This window comes from Borostomias antarcticus (assembly GCF_949987555.1).
Source record: "Borostomias antarcticus genome assembly, chromosome: 23".
Taxonomy (NCBI): domain Eukaryota; kingdom Metazoa; phylum Chordata; class Actinopteri; order Stomiiformes; family Stomiidae; genus Borostomias; species Borostomias antarcticus.
Genome location: NC_140256.1, coordinates 11,650,416 through 11,657,749, shown reverse-complemented (window position 1 = coordinate 11,657,749; position 7,334 = coordinate 11,650,416).

Sequence of the window (7,334 nt, the reverse complement as noted above, 5' to 3'; positions counted from 1 at the left end):
TTGTGAGCGACTTCGACTTGAGAGATAACATAATATAGCCAAAGATGTCAATGGAAACTCAAAGAAAAGTGAAAGTGGGTCGACTAAACGTAAAAAAACAAAGAGATAAATTAGAAATGGAAACACATTTACTGACAAAAATCCCAAAGTTAACGGGGTATTTCAAAGTAGCTGCAAGTGCTGGGCCTGAGGACGAAGACCTTGCGTCAACATTGGCCGATGAGTCGCCGGCAGTTAGAGCCGAGGAGACGGGCAACATCCACAAGCAGGCTAGGCCTTTTGCACACCAGATATTTTGAGCTTGTAAACGAGAATGACAAGTTTAATTAATAAGGTTGATTAACGTTCTACTCCATTGTAACAGGGCTGTAATCAAAGCTATTAATTACACCGATGCAAAGTAGCTAGCTACCTGCCTGGCTGTGCAACAGGGCTATGCTCTATAGCTAGCATAGCTTTACTCGTTTTTGAAAATGTAGCGAAAGCTTTAGCTAAATTCAGCTGCTGCAATGCTTCATAAGAAATACCATTCAGATTAATAAGAAAGATGGACCTGTCTTCAGTATTTCCAAACATGGATATAGCCTTAAGGATTGACTTAACTCTGCCTGTATCCAATGCCTCTCGAGAGCGCTCCTTTTCAAAACTCAGACCTCAAAAACAGACTGCGCTCTACAATGGGACAAGAAAGACTCAACCACTTGACATTGATGTCTTTGGAAAATGACATTCTTAGAGCACTTTACTGCTCTAATTAAGAACTTTGCCAGGCGTAAAGCCAGGAAGAAGCCTTTTTAAAGGTAAGAATTGTGGTGGCTGGACTCGGTTGACCTATGACATTTGGACACTCACAAAGCACTATTATAACACTTCAGATTGAATTCACCAGTAGCCTACCACAGGGTTCTCCTCCCAAGGACCAACACAATCACACAACCTTGTCAAATGAGGACACGAAATATAACAGAGTAGAGTAAAAGAAACATACTTTATTACCTTACAATTGCAGCAAAGGGACGGTTACACAGAGACACAAGGGGTATCTGTGCAAGCGCGCCGACTAGTGTCGGAACGTTCTGTATATACTATTCCACACAACACATTGGCGCGTGACTACATGTGTGAGTACCTGATTGGTTGAAACCTTTATCTAATGCTAGTCCTATGAGCTAACTACTTTCGTTTTCCATTCAGCCGATGTGATTAGGGTGTTCTGTTAGTTACATCTTACTGCAACACAGACAGGCTTTTCATTGTGAGGTGTCCTTGGCAGTCAACTTATCTGCTACTGGAACACAGATAATAACAACTTTTCATGCGCACGATGTGTTCTGGAAAAGTACAAAGTGTACAGCAGTATTGAAGCTTAACTAGGCCTAAAAAGGCAGGCCTTGTATTAAACAACTATAATAGCACTTAATCAAAAATACCTTTCACATTTCCCCCCTTTGATCCATACTATGGATCACTCTACTGTTAACATTACTGGTGAATGATGCTAAGCTAAGCTATCAGAATGGGGAATAACAGAGTACTTGAAGACACATCTAAATAGCCCAGTGACTTTAAAACAGAGTATAAAACATAATAGAACATAGTTACTGTACTGTAACTAGTACAATCATATAAAACAACAGTTTAAAAAAAAAAAAGCATGAGCCTTTAATAGTGAAATTTACAACAGTATCATTGCTTTTGGGTTGACCCTATTGGTCAGTTGCTCAGCTTCTTGGTGGTTTGGTCTTCAGGACTCCAAAAGTCCTCTCCGGTGCTCAACCTTTAGGTGACTGCCAGCTGGTCTGTCACTGTAGGGAGGTGTTTGTAGCTCGACTAGCAGGGGCCACGGCTCTCGTGTCTACCCGAGTTGGGAGGTCCCCGTGTGGGGTGTATGTCAGTTATCAGTGTCTGGAAGTGTATGTGTATGTTCAGATCTTGCCTGTTACTGGAGGATCACTCCAGGGTTATCCTCATGGTATTTCTGGAGGTCCCAAGCCTTCTGCTGGGCTGGGGACAGGGAGGCTTCTTCATCCTGCAGCAGGACCATCTCGGTGGCGTCTGCTCCCAGGGTGGCTCAGGTTGCTTTGGTGTTGAGACACTTGCAGATAGGGATGCCACAGAACACTAGTATTCCAATTAGAACCAGGACACTCACGATCATGGAGACTGCTTTCCCCGCCCAGCCAGAGAAGAACTCGGTCAGCCAATGTAGGTCTCCTCCGGTGGGGGCGGTCTGGCTCAATACTTGTTCAATCATGGTGGCGCTATGTTTGAGATAGTTAGTGACATTTTCTTTGGCGTCTGGGATAAAGAAACAACAACTTATGCCTAACATTTTGCATACTCCACCTTCCCTGGCGGTGATTAGGTCCATTCATATTGGGCTAGGTGGGCGGGTGGCTTTCGCTCTCTCTGGGGTCTCCTAAGTGGTGGGGTCGGGTCCTCCTCTTCTGGGACCTCTGGGTCCGCGGGCTCTGGGACTGGTTGTTCTTCCTTGACAGGGGAAAAACTGGGAACAGAAGGAATGTCAGTTTGTGGGGTGTCGGGTCCCCCCTTTGTTGGTGACTCTGGCTCACATGATGGGAAGTCTCTGGTGGTTTCCTCTGGGATGTCTTCCCCTCCAGGTTCCTGCTGGTCCTAGGGTGTATCTGTGTCTTTCTCCACAGACCCACCCATACGCCAGCATGCTCTTAGGAGTATAGCTCCCCAAGGACAGGTTACATTGTGTGTGACATTTCCGATAGGTTACCGTGCAGTTGGGGTTGTGGGCGTCGACATGGATGTTGGCTCGTTCTGGTGCTGACAGGTTACTGGAGGTGGGCTGGTTGCATTGTTCCTGATCATTTGGTCAATTGAGAGAACACTTAGAATTTTTTTTTTTTTTTTGTGATGCCTGGGCAGTACCAGGATGGGGTAAGGATCTGACAAATCCCCCCTTTTGCTCACGTGACCACGTCCGTGAGCAACATGACAGTAATATGTGTAATGTTACAAATATGTATAATTGCCTTTGCTGCAATTGCAAGGCAATGTCTCTAACGCACACAACACAACAGTCACTTCAATCACAACTTCTTGAATAGTAGTAGTAATAGTAATAGTAGTAGAACAGTAGTAGTAGAATGGTACCTTTAATCAGAATGGGGAACGTACTTTATGTGGAACAGCAACACTGTTTAATATCGGAGTCGTTATGGTTCTATTTCGCACCGCTCGGATAAAACACTTCACACAGTCAATGAAATTGAAAACACCAACCAAAAGAATAATTCTTCAACAACTAAAATGTTAAACACAGGCGCAGCACTTCTCTGTGAGCCTATAACCGATGTTTAGGTATGGGAATTCTTGGTCTATGGACGGACTATGTAGTTATAATGTAGCTAGCATTAAAACCTCACCGTGGCAACCAATGTGTATATGTGGACCTTTTTAATCTCTTATATCCTATGCCGTACGTCAACAAGCGTAGCCCTAGGTATATACTCTCATTAAAAAGGAATTTTTAACTCTGTGAACAATTGGTGTACGTTTGGAACTTACTTAAAATGTCAGAAAAGCAACCTCCAGTTGGTGTGTTGGTTGTCCGTTTTAGGGAGGGATTCCAGGCCTCCCTGCCCCTCTGAGCGGCCTGCGTCCGCCTTCCAACCTCGTCTGTCGACGGCTTGGCTAAGTGGATGCGTGAAGGGTGATCAGTCCAACGGAGGCTCACTCAGACGGGCAGATCAGCTGGAATCCCACTTCTCGACACCAGTGAAATGTGGTGGCTGGACTCGGTTGACCTATGACATTTGGACACTCACAAAACACTATTATAACACTTCAGATTGAATTCACCAGTAGCCTACCACAGGGTTCTCCTCCCAAGGACCAACACAATCACACAACCTTGTCAAATGAGGACACGAAATATAACAGAGTAGAGTAAGAGAAACATACTTTATTACCTTACAATTGCAGCAAAGGGACGGTTACACAGAGACACAAGGGGTATCTGTGCAAGCGCGCCGACTAGTGTCGGAACATTCTGTATATACTATTCCACACAACACATTGGCGCGTGACTACATGTGTGAGTACCTGATTGGTTGAAACCTTTATCTAATGCTAGTCCTATGAGCTAACTACTTTCGTTTTCCATTCAGCCGATGTGATTAGGGTGTTCTGTTAGTTACATCTTACTGCAACACAGACAGGCTTTTCATTGTGAGGTGTCCTTGGCAGTCAACTTATCTGCTACTGGAACACAGATAATAACAACTTTTCATGCGCACGATGTGTTCTGGAAAAGTACAAAGTGTACAGCAGTATTGAAGCTTAACTAGGCCTAAAAAGGCAGGCCTTGTATTAAACAACTATAATAGCACTTAATCAAAAATACCTTTCACAGAATGCATTGAATGCAAATCAAATTTAAACCTAAGGCATTATTAGCCTTCCTGCGCATTTCTATTGATCAGTAGGCTATCTTATGCTTGCTCTACTTGTGAGTGGACAGAATGATGCGTGCAGCCAGGTTGTATGTGATGAATACGTTTTTGTTCTTGATGCTCAGGGCTTGTGTTGGTGAGGGAGGGGGGTTAAAGGGAGCGTGCCTGCGTCATTAGTTCAGAGTGATCGCTAGAGTGTGGATGTTGAGTTGCTGGCCCATGGGTGCCTTAATGCGGGCCTGCTCCTGTGCTGCGCTACCACACAAATATATGGAGATAGATAGATTTATGTCAAAAGTCAAGAGCGCGTAAAACATGCTCACGGGCAGACTGTTATTTCACACGATGCTAGCGCACAAATTCAACAACCGAGAGCGATACAGGCTGCTGCGGGCGTATGGAGCCACAACGCGCGAGAGCGCGCAGTTCAGCTGTGATCGCGTGCAGTTCAGTTCTGCTCGCGCGCACTTGAGTTCTACGCGCTCGCAATGCAGTTCTGCTCGTGGCTCGCGCGCTCGATGAAAATGTTTCACAATTTGTGGGGGTTACCAAGGGAGGGACTGCCCTCTTGTGATTGGTCAGTTTCAATGTAATCACACCCACAAGGTCCTCCTTGTACCTTGATTGACAACTTAATTTAACTGAACAACAGGCAGGCCGACAGTTTGGCCAGATGGTGGCGGTAATGCACCATAACGTTGTTTGACAGTTCTCCTAAATAAGAAGATCCAGACAGCTTTTTGTGAGCAGCCGCTTTAACTTTTCCCATTTGTCTCTAATTTTAGTTGACTAATGTTGATCGTGTAACTTTAGGCTAAGTTACACTTCTGCTCTTCAATCAAAGTAAGTTATCATATTTGCATGGAAATAGCTAAGCCAGTTTAGTAAATCCAACGTTAATGTTACTCTCAGACTGTCTCCAGAGTTGCCAACTCTCACACTTCTGGCATGTGACACACGCTTTCACCTTCAATCTCACAGTCTCACCGAGCCCAACCAAAGCTCATGGCAAAAATAAAAAAATAAAGAAAAAAATAAAAGAGAGCGAGAGAAATAAAACACTTCGACAGCAACAGCGGTGAACAAGCGAACGTATACCCATGGAGGTATAATATAAAGTGGAGACGCATTGAACATGGCTGCCTATTCATTTCAATGAATGTTGCTCACCGGCGCATGAAGCCATTTGACGTAGTGGCCAAAGCTCGGTATTGCAAGTCACATGACAGCATGTGGCCCAAAAGCCTTATCTCCAATGATTTGTGGATTATAATAGATAGGGCTAGAAAAGGAAAACAAAATGTTTCTGGGTATCATTCAGCATCAGAGACCAATCTAATAGATATAAACTTTTAACTCAAAATGTTTTTTTTTTAAGCCACCAATACCTGTATCAAGCCGATTTTAGAAATATGCTGTGAACGAGCCTCAGGGACGCTGAGTCCTGCGAACTCAACGGAAAACATGTCACCATAGAAACACCCGCCCTACTCTGCCTCTGATTGGATAGTTTAAGGGAAGTAATGTTTTATTACTTCGGCCAACTTTTGCCCATACTGTAGCTCCATGCTTTTAGTAGTGAACCTCCTATATAAATGACCATGAAATGTGGTTACTTTAGGAAATCGTTGGAAAAGATCTTAAGGGTAAGTGGGTCAATGTTGAATAACTTAGCTAACATTACCTAATGTTACATTTCCTTATATTAACGTCAACTATATTGATACTGTATATAGGCTAGGTAGCTATGCTAACGGTAGCTAATGCTAATGGGTTAGGGTTAACTAGGGTTAATGTTAGTGAATGCTAACGTTACGTTCGGAGGTTTCAGATGTATTTCAATTTTAACTTAATGTTGAGCATGCTCAATGTGACATTGTTCATACATTGATTACAGTCTGTAATCTTGTGTCTGGCGTTATTTAGATATAATGGGCTGATGCTTGCTGCTGCTGCTACTATATTTAGCATTTGCCACATTTTCAATCAAATTAATCAAGCATGGTTATTGTTATTACCTGAAGGCATTATTACCATTGCAAGTAAGCATGCCAGACATCAGGGCAGAGCTGACATCATTCGCCACATCAACAGGGAATCACACTTGAAAAAACAAAAAATGGTGGACAGCTCCACTAAAATGGATAATTTCCCAATACAGAGCACTGAGATGGCTCAACTGGAGACGCAGGTGATTAGTATACAAGTTGGTTAAGTGCAGTGGTGGAGGTGTATGAGTCTGAGTGGGGGGCTCTTCTGGGTCTGGGCCTTGCTTTGTTAAGTAGCCAGGGGTAGACCTTTCCTTCTTTGTAGTCATTGGTGTCTCTCTAGAACTTGGAGATCTTAGTTTTCAGTAGTTCAAGTTGATATTTCTCAGTTGTGGCATTCAGTTAATCTAGGATTGTCTTTAGGTCAGTCTCGCTGTATTTAAGAGTTTCTTCCACAGAAGCAATCTCTTGCTGTATTTTAGTGAGTTCTTTTTGTGTGAAGTCAATCACCAGGACTGTGATATCCATTGTTGTTCATGTTGACCATGAAGACTAGTTAAGTCTATACAATTAATTTATCTATTCATTCTTATAAGTCGAGCAATAAATGCAACAAGTCACATGTTCACAGAATTGCAGACATTGTGTTGGATACATTTATGTCGTCACAGGGAAAGAGAAGATGAATCCACTGACCGTTAAGCTGTGGAGTCCTCAAGGCATGATTCAACAGTTTCTGGACATGGGCCTGACGTCAGTGACCAGCTGCGCTACTGAAGAGGCCATATTCAGCTAAATGAATGAGGTGCTGGTGCTCTACCAAGCACTTCTGCCTACATTCTACCAGTTTAATCTGTTGTTCCCGAAGTAGCGCCCATGCATCTATCTCCTCCATGGCCAGGAACATGACCTGACTGTT